The sequence below is a fragment of the Malus domestica genome, chromosome 05 (assembly GCF_042453785.1).
Source record: "Malus domestica chromosome 05, GDT2T_hap1".
NCBI lineage: Eukaryota > Viridiplantae > Streptophyta > Magnoliopsida > Rosales > Rosaceae > Malus > Malus domestica.
Genome location: NC_091665.1, coordinates 13,559,098 through 13,575,620, shown reverse-complemented (window position 1 = coordinate 13,575,620; position 16,523 = coordinate 13,559,098).

Sequence of the window (16,523 nt, the reverse complement as noted above, 5' to 3'; positions counted from 1 at the left end):
TCACATTTTCGAACCGGAGCGTCAGTAGGCCTTCTTTGCACATGTCCAAACCACCGGAACAGATTTTCTCTCATATTTCCTTCAATTTTGGCTACTCCTACTTTACCTCGGATATCCTCATTCCCAATCTTATCCTTTATTGTGTGCCCATACATCCCACGAAGCATCCTCATCTCCGCTACACCCATTTTGTGTACGTGTTGATGCTTCACCGCCCAACATTCTGTGCCATACAACATCGCTGGCCTTATTGCCGTCCTATAAAATTTTCCCTTGAGCTTCAGTGGTCTACGACGGTCACACAACACGCCGGATGCACTCTTACACTTCATCCATCCAGCTTGTATTCTATGGTTGAGATCTCCATCTAATTCTCCGTTCTCTTGCAAGATAGATCCTAGGTAGCGAAAACGGTCACTTTTTGTGATCTTCGCTAGATTGCTCCGGTCATTAGTGTGGATAAGTATATAAATGGATAGAGATAGGAAAGCAAACACAAGATGTACGTGGTTCACCCAGATTGGCTACGTCCACGGAATAGAGGAGTTCTCATTAATTGTGAAGGGTTTACACAAGTACATAGGTTCAAGCTCTCCTTTAGTGAGTACAAGTGAATGATTTAGTACAAATGACATTAGGAAATATTGTGGAAGAATGATCTCGTAACCACGAAACTTCTAAGTACCGGAGTGTGGTATCGTCTTGACTTGCCTTATCTGTCTCATAGGTAGATGTGGCATCTTCTCTGGAAGTACTCTTCCTCCATCCAGGGGTGGTATCTGTAACTGGTGGAGATGCACAAGGTAATGTATCAATTTCACTTGAAGCTTACTTGTAGTTTCAGGCTTGGTCAAGCGCGATACAAACCATGTAGTAGGAGTCCCCCAAGTCGCCGGGCTAGGGGATCTGCTGAAAGAGGTGACAGACAAGGTAAGCAATCAGAGCTCCGGCTGATTGTTCACATTCTCCCTATCTTGCAGGCAGCATGAAGGATAAAGAGAAGAAAAATGAGAAGAGATGATATGGGATACTTTTGCTTTTGAAGAAGTAACTTTCCACAGGCTTATTCTTGAACCGGGCTGGAGGGTTTTCTGGTTTCCTCCAGAGTATAAGGCCAACTGAAGAATTTGAGGGTCAAAACAAGTCTATCAAATCTAGAGTACGTTCGACCCTGCTGATATGGGATACTTTTGCTTTTGACAGAGTAGTGGATGTATCGGCACGTGTGCTGTTACGCTTGTCTCCACATGCTTCCTTGTATCCTTCTCACTTGCCCTATCTGTTCCTCAGGCAGATGCGGTATCTTCCCTGGAAGCATAAGATGTTGAAGATGAGTACTCGAGAGTAATGTCAGGTAAGTAATCAGATAAGGGGTTCCAGGCAATCAGTTCCTGGCTGGAAGCTTGATTCCAAGTGCTGACTGATTGCTCTCTTTCTCCTTATCTTGCAGGTAAGAACAAAGCCAAAGGAAAAGACAGGGAAAAAGCATGATATGGGATACTCTTGCTTTTAACCCTGATGATATGAGATATTCTTGCTCTAGTATAGCTTGTTTACAGAGGTATTATCGGGGGGAAAGAAAGCTGAATATTTCGAAAGGCTTCGTTGGGAGTGCCCTCTCAGATAAGAGAAAGGGTTGAGCATTTTTGCAGGTCTGCCTGTCCTTTAGGGATGGAGGTCGACATATATAGGAGTCTCCCTAACATCAAGTAATAATGCTATTCCTTTACCCTGCTTGGTCATAGCACGGTAGTGGGAGCTGCCAGCTTCACATGTTTTAACTCTGTCAGAGCACTTTGAAAAAGTGGTCTGTGGTATCTGGAAAGCTGATGTTGCGTGTGAAGATTACAGACAAGCTTTATCCAAGGAGATCCAGCTCTTGAAGTTGGGAAAGTGGTGCCTCTTCGGTTTTCGAACAAGCAATCATGTCGGGGATCTGGCTCTCGAGATTCGGAGAATGATGCTTCTTCGATTTTTGAGAAAGCAATCCTGTTGGGGGTTTGGCTCTCGAGATTCGAAGAGCGGTGTCTCTTCGATTTTTGAGAAAGTAATCATGTTGGGAGTCTGGCTCTCGAGATTCGGAGGGCGGTGCCTCTTCGATTTTGGAGCAAGCAATCTTGTTGGGAGTGTTTTCTCGAATGTGAGTAAAGGTTGGGCATGTTTGCTAGTATACCTTGCCACGAAGCACAAAGGTTGACACACAGGGACTTTCCAATTATCCAGCAGTGGTACTGTTCCTTTACCCTTGTGGGTAATAATATGGTAGCTAGACCTTCAAAATTTATGTGTCTAAACTTTGTTAGTGTTGTTTCTTTGCAATTCTTTTACCCTTCTTGGTCAGAGCGATGTAGCGGGAGCTGCAAGTTTCACGTGTCTCAACTTTGTCAGAGAACTTTGGCAAAGTTATCTGTGGTACCCATGAGTTACTGTTGCGTATGGGAAGTGGGTGATTGAACAGTACGATTCATGTGCTTTCTACTTCGCCAGAAATCTTCGACAGAATGCCCATAATTTCCGCAAAGCTGAGTGTGCGTGTGACAGGTGCTGACAAGGCTGGAAAAGTAGGTGCCTCTTCGATTTCTGAGATCGGCCCTCGTGGTCTCTTAGCAGCCCAGCTTTTGAGAAAGCAAGCCTCTTCGATTTCTGAGATCGGCCTTCGTGGTCTTTGAGCAGCCCAGCTTTTGAGAAAGCAAATGCCTCTTCGATTTCTGAGATCGACCCTCGTGGTCTCTGAGCAGCCCAGCTTTTGAGAAAGCAAACACCTCTTTGATTTCTGAGCAGGCGCCTCTTCGATTTCTGAAGCTTCGTCGAGTGCAGATTTTTATAGGGGCTGACATTAAGTTCCAAAGCACACTTGAATATCCACCAGTAGAAGCTCCATTCTTGCACTTCTAAGATCTTGATTTGTCCGACCTCTTCTCTCTTCAACACCTTTGAAAATGTCTGGCCCCTCCGACCGTCGTTTTGACTTGAACCTTGTTGAAGAGGCAGCCCCGCCTTACAACATATGGCGCCCATCCTTCGTCTCCCCTACTGGTCCTCTTACCGTTGGGGATTCCGTGATGAAGAATGATATGACCGCTGCGGTAGTGGCCAGAAACCTTCTCACTCCCAAAGATAACAGACTACTTTCCAAACGGTCTGATGAGTTGGCTGTTAAGGATTCTCTGGCTCTCAGTGTTCAGTGTGCAGGTTCTGTATCTAATATGGCCCAACGCCTATTTGCTCGAACCCGCCAAGTTGAATCATTGGCGGCTGAAGTGATGAGTCTCAAACAGGAGATTAGAGGGCTCAAGCATGATAATAAACAGTTGCACCGGCTCGCACATGACTATGCTACAAACATGAAGAGGAAGCTTGACCAGATGAAGGAATCTGATGGTCAGGTTTTACTTGATCATCAGAGATTTGTTGGTTTGTTCCAAAGGCATTTATTGCCTTCATCTTCTGGGGCTGTACCGCGTAATGAAGCTCCAAATGATCAACCTCTGATGCCTCCTCCTTCTAGGGTTTTGTCCAGTACTGAGGCTCCGAATGATCCCCCTCCGGTGCCTTCTCTTTCTGGGGCTCTACCGACTGCTGAGACTTCTCCTAAGCAACCTTTGTGAAGGCTCCCTCTTGTTTGTTTATTTTGACTCAAGTATATGTACATATTTGTAACTTATCGGGGATATCAATAAATAAGCTTTCCTTAATTCATACTCATGCTCATATTCTAACATTCTCCCACTTGAGCAAGTATGAACCAAGAAAACTAGTTCAATTAAGACTATAATAGGTTGATCACAAAGTCTTTTGAGTAACATCATAAACAATCTATCCGTGCATTTCAAAACACGGGACCAAAAGCTGTCAATTACAACATATATGTAAATGCTAACTTCAAATCACATATGTTCAATTTGCACTTATAACATTATGACCAAACTGACATCAGTGGACCTTAATATCAATTCCCTAAGCAGCTTTTTCAACTCGGCATTTTTCTCAGATGCGGCCACAAACTCCGATTTCAACAGGTTGATCCGTTCAGATGACTCGCACAAGGAAGAACCAACCTAGTGCACAAATGACTAAATATATCAACATCAACATGTTTTAGAACCACAAAATTTCACCTTAGAATATTAAACAATCTTTTTCGAGCTTAGCCATTTGAATTTGTAGAACCAGAACAGCTATATGAACGGCCAGCAATTATGTTACCGAGTATACTTATATGATTTCGGTCTCATGTCAAAGCTTCAAACAAATGCCCAAGTTCCTCAATTCGCATAACAAATATGATCTGATTTCGATAATTTTTAAACAAAAAAAAAAAAAAAACTTTCAGCATGTCAAATTATCAGCTCTAAACCCTGTCACTTGTTAGGGACAGAGCACAAACAAATCAATCACATTATCTGGGTTTGAATCAAAAGTCAATGCACCAAAATCTCAAGTCAACGGATAACATTTCGATCGAATTTCCGAAATCACAATTGCTAATCACCCATTCATTTAAATTTATCAAAATTTCAAACACTAATCACTCAAACAGACAAGTATTAAGGCCCAAGAGTTATACGAAAAAATGAAGAAAATAAAAACAAGCAATGATTGAAAGGGTGAGGAGGAACCTGGGCGATGGATTTGGCGAAGCGGCGATTGAGAATGGGGGCAGGATTGGAAATAGAAAGGAAGCCGCTGGGGAAGCAGAGGGCAAACACCGTTCGTACATATGTAAAAACTATTTACATAAATTATGTACAAATGTTTATATAAAATATGTACAAAGTATTGACATAAAATATGTACATATTTATAGCTGTGCAAAATATAACTGCTCCTATCTTTTCGATGTACACAAATAATTCTAGTGCTTAGACTACTGAGCAATAGTTGGTACCTTGGTTATATTTATAGAAACTTGGTACATTTTAAAAGTTTTACACAACTACACGAATCTTCAGTGATATTGCATTCTTGAGATTCATTCATTTTCTCTTTCGTTTCTCTGTTATAAAATAAATTAACCAAATAAAGACAAATTAGTAAGTCTAACAAAGAAATTAGAGAAATACCTCAAAATAAGATAATTTCTTAAGCTTGGGACATAAATAGGGCAAAACAGCCATGCACACTATGCACAAAATCGAAATTACTAAAATGTCCATATATAAATACTAAAAATCCTTAACTCATTTCATCACTCTCGTTAGGTTTTTTGGATTTGCAGAGATGGGAAGTCAAACAAAAGAGGAATGGGGAAGAGAGGGCTCGAAATGTGTTTTGGAAATCTTTATTTATTTATGGGTTTTGTTATTTTAGATTATGAGTTTCAATCTTAGAGTTTTACGTTTTAATTTTTGTTTAGGGTATTGAAGATTCATGGACTTGTGTTGGTGGATTTGGCTTTGTGGGTTTGTTATAGAATGCTCAATATTTGTTAATTTTGTTATGAACTTGCAAATTTTTGTGAATTCAATATGGAATGGGCATTTGTTTGAAAATGTTTGTGAATTACAAGTCTTAGTTCAATATGAAAGAAATTGTATACGATATTCACATGATATGCATATGACATGCACATTTGTCATCTCCATATGATTTGCCTTGTGTGTGTATATTGTTATCAATATATCCTAAAAAAAAGGTTATTATACATCCCAACCCCATCCCTTGGAAAGAAAAAGGTAACACCGAAAAAGGGAGGGATGGTGGTTTCATCTCTTTTATGATTCTACAACTCCACAACGATAGTTGTTAACGCGGTAGTAATATAACGAGAAACGAAGCTTGGGCTTCTTTTGCGTTAAAAAGCTTGCTTTCCTTTTCTTGAAATATCTTATTGTTATCAGTATATACAAGGTGTTGGATTCTGGGTTTCAAAAGGTCCTTCAGATAATGAGTTAAAACCATAACAATGGGTTTAGAAAGAAAAAAAAAAGAAAAAGATGTAAAAACCTCTAAGTTTCGAACCTATGACTTGTTGAAGCTATGAATGTATAGTCCCAACCGTTACAAAATAGTTAGATATGCCTAGTCCAACCCATGCACAACATGAAGTAACAACATTTGGAAGCATCGTCCAAGTTGGGGGACAAAAAATTAGTGGTGGGGATTCTTACTACTTTTAAAGGTCACATGCATCACATCTTCACCACATAAACACCTTCAACACATTTCCTCTTTTACTCAATTGATTTCATCCTCATTATAGTAGACTTGTGTATAAATATGCTTCTCACACATAGTTGCAATAACCATTAACCCTCCTAAAAAATTAGACTTCTCACATAGCCAAAACAATTGAGAACACAAACATGTCCAAGTTCCCACATGAAACCAAGGGCTTTAATGTGGAGTTTCACGGATGGTACAACATGGAACCTCCTCCACTTTCGAAGTCGTTAAAGGCAAATCCTACATCATTGTTTAGCTTTGTGGGCTCGAAGATGCAGTCGAAAGTATAGATTAGGTCAACGAGAGAATTGACTATGAGACAGGCGTCGCCAAGTATTGGAAGCACATACTAAAAGAGCTTGTGGACCTTAATGATTAAGCTAACGAAGCGCTCTACCGTGCAAGCAAGTAGAAAACGAAAACTGACACATTTAGAGAAAGGATCACATTCCTAAATTTTGAATTGTTCCAGAAGCGTCCAGGCAATATTGAGTAGTACAAGTGTTCTTCGGAGGGAAATGCCGAAATAGAGGAGGAACTTAACAAGGGCTTTAAGGATTCTTGTCGATGAGCGAAGGGAAATGAACCGCGTCAACCATAATGGGATTATATGACATTTTATTGTTATGCAATGTATTAGCTAAGTATTTTATGATAATAAACATGTGTACTATGTATTCTTGTTATATGCACATAACATACACAAAAAAATGCACATAATATGCATATCAACTTATAATATCATATGCACATAATAGGCCACGCGCAAGACATGCACATGTTGTTGGAAATGTGCCCTAAAACCAATCATATGATGATACTTTACGGACATTTCACATGTTAAACTAATCTAGTTTAATATCAAGGGCAAAGATTATTGTTTGAGCCATCTCATATAAATGTTATACGCTTAAACGATAAGTCCAAGGAATATGTGATTGGGAGAATGCAATCTAAAAAAGTTAGATTCATGAGACCATTCTTTCGTATACACATCCTAAACGTTCCTGATCATAGGATTGCCAATTGGGCATTGACAGTCCGTTAAGATCAGTACGTACTGTGTCTTCTCTTAGGGAGAGTGACTAGTCTCGAGTCATTGGTGTGTGTGACATCAAGACAAGCATGTAGGTGCTCAATAATGAATGAGTCCATTGAACACGATCAATGAGGAGTTCTCATACTCATGTCACATGAGAACTCATGGTTGGGATAATGCAAAGTAGTCCTTTGACCTGAGACATCATAGTTGTCTTATGGTTAAGTCCTTGATCTTTGATTATGTCAAAGTCACTCCATCAGGAGGGTGTCCACGGCATCGTCGGGGTTAAGCCACTTAGCCATGGAGGCAAGTGAATGCACAACAAGGGATCTCTAACCTTCAAACCGTTTGGGGGAGAATACTCTATGATATGATTAAGAATTTCTGGCCAGAGTATGAATAAGATTTAGGAAGTCGTTCCAAATCACATTCAAGGTAATCATATAAGCACACGAATCACATTGGATAGTAGACATGAATAAACTATCAAACCAAACAATGTGGTCAAGAGTATTGTATTAGAGAAAGACCGTATTGCATTTGTAATCCTAAACTGAATAGGTTCTCCACCTCTTCTGATTAGCTTGGGTAACCATGATATGCTACTAGGTGTCACTCATGGTTTGTGAAAGCCCTAAACGTGTATGATCACTAAAGGGAGAATTGAAAGTAAGTTTCAATTCACAATCAATTTGAAATGATTTTTATCGCCCACTGCCTCGCTAAAAGGAACCTAATGGATCGTACACCGTGTAAGGTGGAGATTGAAGAAACAAAGGAGATGAGTAAGAATAATTAAATAGTTTAATTATTTATGGTAAGGATTAATTAATATGTTAATTAATCAAACGAATAAGTTCGTTAAAGACCTCGGGATAGTTTTGGGCCTCAAGGCCCAATGGGCTTCGAACGTCAAGCCCATTGACTTAAGTTGTGTAACAACTTAATGACAAATAATTCACAAAGGCCTTAAAAGCCCAATGAAACACTATGGCCGGCCATTTTGTTAAAGGAGTGGGTTTTGGACTTAATTACAAGTTTGCCACTCCAATGAATAAAGGTATAAATATGACTTTATAGCCAAAATTCATTTAGGGTTTTCTTTTAGAGAATTGGAGAGAACATATCTCTCTCTTTTCTCTCTAAGAGGTCGGCCCCCTTGGAGGGATTAGCTATTAATCTTTCTTCTCCAAGGTCACTCATCTCTTCTTCACATCTTACCTTGGTGTGGAGACTTAGAGGTTCTCTATTTTGAGAACTTGGAGAAACATATTCTTCCATCCAAATCCATGGATCTAAGAAGCAAGAAATGAAGGCCCTCTCCTTGGGTGATTAGCCTTTGCTTATGCAAAGAGGAATCTACAAAGGTATAAATTTCTCAACTCACTTTGATTTGAGTTAAGTCTTGGTTCACCAATCTACTAGGCTTTGAATTTCATGGTTAATGTTTTGTTTTTAAGTGCATACAAGCATGATTCCGCCTTTTAATTGTTAATTGCATGCTATTGATGTTGCTTAAATGAACATGTTTTTACCAAAATTTCCTTCAAGTGGTATCAGAGCCAGGTTTAGTAGTTGGTGAATCCTTTTGGGTTTTGTAGTTCATAGTTTTGATTTAAATGTTGTAATATGTTACAAGCTTTATTCTTGTTTCTTTGAATGTAAATTTTGTTGGAAAATTTGCCATCTCAAATGTTGTAGATGTAGTTCATATGAGCATGAATATTGGAGCTAAAATTTGGTGCAATGTTTTTGGGAATTTTCGGCCAAATCCAAAGGGTGGATTTTTGGGTTCTTGTTTGACTTGTTAAAGGTGTTTTAAAGTGACTTTTGGAACCCCTAAGTACCCTAGGATGTTAGCCCCATTTTGAGTGATGAAAATTTGAGTTTTATTGAGTGAAAATGTTCATGGAGCTCTTATAAGTTTTCATGGATGTTCTTCATTGTTCTTGATGTTCTTGCCAAGAACATAAAGTTTGGTGTTTTGATTCAAAGTTTTGGTTAATTTCATAAAGTCTTTGTTTTGTGCTTTATCAAATGTTTAATGTGATTGAAATTGTGTAAGGTGATGATAGAAATGTTGATGGATGTGTAAGAAGTACTCTTACACACACACCAACTTATTTCCACTTGCATGGTTCCACTTGCATGGTTCCACTTGCAAGGCTTTATGAATTTGTTGAAAAAATTTCCAAATTTTTGGGGACTTATCTTTTCTCTCTTTTCTCCCTAAAACCGGCCACCCTATTAAAATATGGTATTTTTGGGGCTTTTATGCAATTATATAAAGTTTTGATACTTTTGTGTATTTGTATTTTGACCCGAAAGTTTATGTTTTGACGTTAAGGCCTAAAAACGCTAAAGGACAAATTGTTTTTGCTCCTTTAATGAAGTTTTTATATTTATTGAATTTTTTGGGTTCTAGTTGTAATTACATGAAGTTGTGGACTTTTGTGTTTTTACAAAGTGACCCCAAAAGTTTGTGTTTTGCAATATAGCCCAAAAGGTTGTGGTAATTGCATTTTTGCCCATTTAGGTTGAGAACAAAATTGTTTTGTCTCTTTAAATGAGAATTGGATTTTCATTTCATTTAGCTCCATTTAAATCAATTTATGGATACAAAAACCAAATGAAAATGTTGCATTCAAGTTTAATTGGTTAAAGCGTTAATTAATTAAAGAAAGAGTGATTATGAACCAAAGCCTAATATAATTGAGCTATGTGAAAGGCCGTTTCAAATTTGTTTGAACCATGGGAATGTGTAGATTAGATTTTGGTTGTAATTTGATTTGATCAAATGTTGTAAAAGAGCATAAGCTCATATTTACTTTGAAGTACTCCTTTCTTGTATTATTTGATATGCATGAAAATGGAGTAGAGGGTCCAACGCCCCTAAGACAACACGCCTTAATGTGATTAAACGCGTAACTAAAATCAATCACCATCCCTAGACCGAGATTCAACACTAGGCTCGTGTTGAATCTAAACAAAGGTTCATAGTCATCCTAAGGCCCTAAGGCAACTATATAGTCCATCAAATGAATGCAAAGTTTATGTTAGTAGTATCATATACTCTTGCTTTAAAAACCGTTTTATAAGCATAGTGGGAGTATTATATACAACTAAATTCAATCAAATGGACCAATAGTTGTAATAGGACCAAAATTGTTTTAATAAAGATTAAAATGAATATTTATATGTGATGAGACCTAAAAACCCTCAACCAAACCATTATTAAGTTGATAAGCGTGAGAGTGCTTTGAACACTATTTCGTGGCCTTCCACCGTGGTAGGCTCCGATCGTTTGTGACTCGTACACCGGCTTCACCCTATCATGGGGGAGTACAAAGTGCGTGCTTACACTCAGGAGGAGTCTATATGCATACTTGATGTTGTGAAAGGTAGGCAACGAGAATGATCAATATCATATCATTGCGAGGTTGTTCTTGAACCCCTACCCGAACTTGCATGGTGGGAATGACTTAACTAAGTGCAATGGAGCCAATATCATATCATTGTGAGGTTACATTCTCTAGAGGCCAAATTAGATGGGTACTTGCAAAAGAGGCACATGAGTAAGCGTACTCTCTCATTATTATTAATGCTAGCCAATATCATATCATTGTGAGGTGGGCTTGGTAGTAGTGAGTCTCCTATACCCTACTAAGAGTTTCCTCCAAAACTCTCGAATTCCAATGAAGGATATGAAATTTGCCAAAAATAGTGGGTGGTGTTATTTGATTTAAAGACCCGGATCAAATGGCTTAAAATCAATCAATTTATATTCGTTATGTATTTGTTTACCAATATATTTGCAAACGCTATCCAAAACTTGACAAAGAATAGCCGAATGCTTTAGTTTCCGGACTTGGTACAACAATCCCAAAGATTGTCTTAAATGGATTGTATATGTACCTAAGTAGTCTCATTCTCACAATCTTCCTATTGATAATGTACCATTGGAAGAAAATGTTAGATAAGTCTATCATAAGGAGGACAACACTTTTAATGTCATAATTCTTCACTTACAAATCGTTGTATGAAGAAATAAGAATTGCTTTGAACAACCCATAGTCAATGCAAACATTAGTGCTTGTTTCTTTGTTACATGAACAAGGAACTTTAGAAGTAAGCACAAGGGCATGGACACTTTATGTGCCATGATTCTTCACTTACAAATTGTTGTATGAAGAAATGAGAGTTGCCTTGAACAACTCTTGAAAGTTTGTAATTATGTTTAGAACATAATGGTTGGTTGACAAAAATAGTCCATCAACATGGACTTATGATGATTTTGAATCATTGAGTGTTGAAGTGTTACACCACTTCAAGAGACGGAAACTAGGCAAGGACTTCACCTTTGTGTCCCTATCCAAATGGTTCACTAAGTTTATTGTAAACTATATAGTGAACAATAACCACACACTCTCCAAATCGTTTGATGTGTATAACACAATTGAAATAAGTTTCAAGAGAGATAGTGGGAGTTTAGGGACCATGACTATTGTAATCAAAGGAGAAGTCAAATAAAGAAGATAAAATTAACTCCAAGGGAACAAACTTTCTTTATGAAAGGATGGACATTGGAAGGGGTATTTGCAAGAAATGTCTTGCAAGTGTCAAGAACACACCTTTTGAAGGTGTTGTAAATTGTTCTTGAATAGTTCAAAACAGTTGGTTCTTCTACTTGAATGCTTGATTCCGTATTAGTAACTATGTTTTACAATCGTTGTAAAAGTATGACTAATAAGAAGTAGAAGATATATGAGAGAAGAAAAAGGTGCTTCACATTCGGAACGTGAATAAAATATATATCTCTGCGAAAGCAGATAGTACTTATTTCCTCATATGAACTATCAAAGAAATTGGAAAAACCAAAGATTGTCTTTACATTCCAATTTTAAGGAACTTAATTCCATCACTATAGTAGAGATGGATGAATGTTTTGTTTGACAAAACATTGTTCTTTATTAAATCAATGATTGGATTATAGTAATCTAATTGATTGTCTCTATAGTAGAGATGATATGGTAGTGTTAACTGTTTAGAATATAACGATGCTTAAAACCCAAAAGGTTGCAAGATAGTGACTAATCCCAACTAAAGTTATGATACCTCTAAAACATAAATTACGAGTTGGTCAAAGATGGATGCTTTGGATCGTTAGATCCGGATCCAATACCTTCTTATTAAAATTGTATGGAGGCGAAATGTTCGAATCTTTATTCTTTTGGAAAGAAGAAAGAATCACAAAGTTGTTGAGGTTAATTCACTTAGATGTTAGTGGCACTTGTCCACAACATAATACTACTCATGTTGTATGACATTCACCGAAGATCACTCTCGGTTGGACTATAGTTTATTTTGAATAAACACAAGTCCGAATACTTTGCAAAAGGTTTCAAAGAATTCAAGAAATGTAAGTTGATGAGTAAGACGTCTAAAGTATTTGCCTCCTTAGATTTGATCCAAGAAAAGATAACACTTTAGAATAGTTTCCTTGAAAAATATCAAGGAAAGAAGCATCATAAGATAATGGATTTCTCCATTGAGAGAAGAACGAACTCAAATAAGGTTTAGTTCGTTGGATGTTATCAATTACCCATATATATAGGATATATACTTCTAAGACAATATGATTGTCAATTAGAAGATCTTCCAAAATTTTTATGACTCCATAAGATGTAGTTGGAAAGAAAGACAAGTCTTAATTGTATTAAGATTTGGGGTTGGGTGCTAATAAGCAATATTTGTTTGAAAATTATCTTGTGGATATCCTTAAATTAACATTTGGATATCACTTCTATAAACCAACTAACAAATGTTGTTTGTTGGGTAGTTCATTGTAATCCTACACTAGGATTTGCCCAAGATAGAGCAAATGAACGAGGGATAGAACTCAAAGAATGGTTCTTTAAGAAACAAGATAGTGATAAACAAATATAACAACCTAGTTCCTATACCACAAGCTCCAAGGTAGTCGAGAAAGATTTATAAACCGTCTCAGTTGAATGGTTTGAACTTTATGACTATGTCATAGAGTTACACCTCTTAATTCGAAAGAAATAAGAATGAAAATCCTTATGACTACATTGAGTGTATATACGATATATACTCAAGGAAATGGTAAAGTACCATTTGACCCGAAATAATGAAACCTTCATAAGCTAATTGGTAGCTTAAGGTGACTACAATCAAAGAGAATGGTTGACTTTGAAGAAACCATCTTTGACGTAGTCTTGTTTTCAATTAATTCGAAGATTGCTAGCTACAACTAAATGGTGATTCAATGTTTGGACATAATATATGTTTCCGAAACCATTATTAAGATAGTCTTGATAATATATGTCTAAAACTATGAATCACAAGACATGTAAGTTGTAGAGATCCAACCATCATGGATCTTAGCAAGCTAGTGGGAGCTGTAAACGTCTTATGAGAGAAAGATCAAAACGTTTGATTTCTCATAAAGATGTAAATGAATCTTTTGTTTACTAGGTTCACAAAAGATTAGTGGGAGTTAATCATGTTCCTAAATTTGAATATATATATATATATATATATATATATATATATATATAAATATATGATATATTGATTTTGGAAATGAAAAGAATACTTCTTCGTTAAAGTTATGACTTTAAAACATTATATGAAGATAGAATGTATATGGGAGACATAATCTATATACATGGGATGGAAATCTATATTGATAGATTTTAGGATATAATTGGATTATATCAAGCCTTAATAATAGACAAGAGATGCTAGGAAGTTTCTCATATGATGATAAACTTCAATTAGAAGGACGACTCTAGTGAGACTAAGAAGTTGCTCTTCTCAAAGAGAACGTACTCTTTGACTCCCAAAGAAATAATGCGTAAATAGAATCCTTTATGCATACGCAGAAAGGTGATTTATGTATTTCATATTGTATGAAAAACATTGATATGAGTTGTACCTAGAACGGTACAAGACGATATCAGTGCAAGCCCAGGATCAGAACCATGGCAACTGTCAAGCGAGTCCTTAAGTGTTTAATAAATACTAAAGGATAAATTCCTCAAAGATCGAGGAAGAATTAGAGTAACGTAATGGAAGCGTAAATGTATTAGATTATGAATCTAATCCATCATTGGATGTTTCTTCATTATGAATGAAGAGATAAATAGATATCTCTTTATTATGACTAAAGAGATATTTGGATAGAAACATTAAAGTAATGACTTTAGTGTGTTCCATTATGAATGCAAAATATATTGCCATATAGAAGTTTACAACAATGTTGTTTGGATGGGAAAGTTCATTTATGAACTCTCTATTCGGTTCTAACCAGAAAGTGTCTCTAGTGTACTGACACTACGACACTAATGGGGCGATAGCTCAAGCCAGGGAATCAAGGTCTCATCACAATCCGAACTCAAATGAGAGACTGAACCACATGATTGAGAATCATGTATAATGGTGACGTCGTTATTCTCAAGGTTGCTTCTATGGATAACATATAGATATCCATTGTCTAGGCCTACTACTCAGCCATTTATGAAATGATTACAGAAGAGGTATCATCACTGATGACCAAGCTGATTGGCTTTAGTGCAAGTGGGAGATTGTTGGAAATGTGCCCTAAAACCAATCATATGATGATACTTTACGGACATTTCACATGTTAAACTAATCTAGTTTAATATCAAGGGCAAAGATTATTGTTTGAGCCATCTCATATAAATGTTATACGCTTAAACGATAAGTCTAAGGAATATGTGATTGGGAGAATACAATCTAAAGAAGTTAGATTCATGAGACCATTCTTTCGTATACACATCCTAAACGTTCCTGATCATAGGATTGCCAATTGGGCATTGACAGTCCGTTAAGATCAGTACATGCTGTGTCTTCTCTCAGGGAGAGTGACTAGTCTCGAGTCATTGGTGTGTGTGACATCAAGACAAGCATGTAGGTGCTCAAAAATGAATGAGTCCACTAAACACGATCAACGAGGAGTTCTCATACTCATGTCACATGAGAACTCATGGTTGGGATAATGCAAAGTAGTCATTTGACCTGAGGCATCATAGTTGTCTTGTGGTTAAGTCCTTGATCTTTGATTATGTCAAAGTCACTCCATCAAAAGGGTGTCCACGACATCGTCGGGGTTAAGCCACTTAGCCATGGAGGCAAGTGAATGCGCAGCAAGGGATCTCTAACCTTCAAACCGTTTGGGGAAGAATACTCTATGATATGATTAAGAATCTCTGGCCAGAGTATGAATGAGATTTAGGAAGTCGTTCCAAATCACATTCAAGGTAATCATATAAGCACACGAATCACATTGGATAGTAGACATGAATAAACTATCAAACCAAACAATGTGGTCAAGAGTATTGTATTAGAGAAAGACCGTATTGCATTTATAATCCTAAACTGAATAGGTTCTCCACCTCTTCTGATTAGCTTGGGTAACCATGATATGCTGCTAGGTGTCACTCATGGTTTGTGGAAGCCCTAAACGTGTATAATCACTAAAGGGAGAATTGAAAGTAAGTTTCAATTCACAATTGATTTGAAATGGTTTTAATCGCCCACTGCCTCGCTAAAAGGAACCTAATGGATCATACACCGTGTAAGGTGGAGATTGAAGAAACAAAGGAGATGAGTAAGAAATATTAAATAGTTTAATTATTTATGGCAAGGATTAATTAATATGTTAATTAATCAAACGAATAAGTTCGTTAAAGACCTCGGGATAGTTTTGGGCCTCAAGGCCCAATGGGCTTCGAACGTCAAGCCCATTGACTTAAGTTGTGTAACAACTTAATGACAAATAATTCACAAAGGCCTTCAAAGCCCAATGAAACCCTATGGCCGACCATTTTGTTAAATGAGTGGGTTTTGGACTTAATTACAAGTTTGCCACTCTAATGAATAAAGGTATAAATATGACTTTATAGCCAAAATTCATTTAGGGTTTTCTTTTAGAGAATTGGAGAGAACATATCTCTCTCTTTTCTCTCTAAGAGGCCGGCCCCCTTGGAGGGATTAGCTAGTAATCTTTCTCCTCCAAGGTCACTCATCTCTTCTTCACATCTTACCTTGGTGTGGAGACTTAGAGGTTCTCTATTTTGAGAACTTGGAGAAACATATTCTTCCATCCAAATCCATGGATCTAAGAAGCAAGGAATGAAGGCCCTCTCCTTGGATGATTAGCCTTTGCTTATGCAAAGAGGAATCTACAAAGGTATAAATTTCTCAACTCACTTTGATTTGAGTTGAGTCTTGGTTCACCAATCTACTAGGCTTTGAATTTCATGGTTAA